Source organism: Mus caroli, chromosome 6, assembly GCF_900094665.2.
Source record: "Mus caroli chromosome 6, CAROLI_EIJ_v1.1, whole genome shotgun sequence".
Lineage (NCBI taxonomy): Eukaryota > Metazoa > Chordata > Mammalia > Rodentia > Muridae > Mus > Mus caroli.
This window is the reverse complement of record NC_034575.1, coordinates 117,525,997-117,527,250: the sequence shown is the minus strand read 5'-3', so window position 1 is coordinate 117,527,250 and position 1,254 is coordinate 117,525,997. Positions and strand designations below refer to the sequence as shown.

General features: G+C 41.6%; 1 pseudogene; it reads left to right on the top strand.

Moving 5' to 3' along the window:
- The first annotated feature begins 7 nt into the window (after positions 1–7).
- The window catches only part of LOC115031290, a 15,718-nt pseudogene continuing 14,471 nt past the window's right edge, over positions 8–1,254 (top strand).

Below are 1,254 nucleotides of genomic sequence, written 5' to 3'. Positions count from 1 at the left end.
GACTGCCATGAAGAATCTAGAAATTGAGCTGGAGGTATCATTCATGGGTAGGGTACTAGTTACACACGAGGCCCTTGGTTTAATTCCAAGAATGTCCAGAAAAACGGAGAATCTAGAAATTGAGCTGGGAATGGTTATACACTCCTTGTAATGTCAATTACAATTGTGAGGCAGAGGCACCAGATCTCTGTGAGTTTAAGGCCAGCCTGGTCTACACTGTAAAACCCAGGCTAGCCTTGAATTACACAGTGAGACCTTGTCTAAAAAAACCCCACCCCCATCAAGAATGTAGAAATTGAAGAGTCAGGTAAGGTGGTGCATTCCTGTAAGCCCAGTAGTTGCATGGTGGAGGCAGGAGAATGACAAGGTCAAAGTCACTTGGAGCTACACAGTAAGTCTGAAGCCAGCCTCAACACATAGAAATTCAGTGTGCTAAATTCTTCCAGGGACACCAGGGGCCAACAGCCAACACCTTGCCAGCTTGCATAGTATAGTCACTCAGACAAGCGCAGTCATTTGTCTGCCTGGCCTCCAAAGGCTATAATGGCATACAGCAGTCCCAGAGCATTAAAAGGAGCTTAGGCCTTATTAATATCTGATGAAGTCTAGCTATACATTTTAAGTTTAAAAACTGTATCTATTTACTATTAATACTGTNTCTGTTGAGGGGGTTGTGTGTACATACTGTGGCGCTCCTGTGAAGTACAGAGGACAGCTTTTAATGTTTTTGTTCTCTCCCTCTATTAGCCATTCTGAGGACTGAATGCAGATTGTCAGCTCAAAAAAGCAAATTATTTCCCCTGAGTGGTCTCAACAGCCCTATGTCTATACATGAAAAAAACAAAGGAAAAGAAAAGAAAAACAAAACCCCTGCAGTAAAAAAAACCATTTATCAATTGTTTTTGTGTTTGTGGTTTTTTTTTTTTTTTTTTGCCCCCAGTACCCACTAGAGTTTGTGAGAAAAATGAAGAAAGAATGTTAGTCTGTGGGGGTGGGGTGGAGATCAGAGGTTCCTACCTCAATAGAGTCAAACAGGATTTTCTTGCTTTTTTTTTTGTTTCTCCTTTGAGCCAGGGTCTCAACAAGCTCCCAACTCACTATATAGTCATGGAAGACCTTGGACCTCAACTTTTTTTTTTTTTTTTTTTTTTTTTTTTTCTATCCATCCATCTGTCCCGTCTGGAATCTGGAACTCAGCCTTGGTCTTCTCTCTCTTCAGTTTGCTCTGTCTTAGATCCTGTTCCTGCCCCTTTC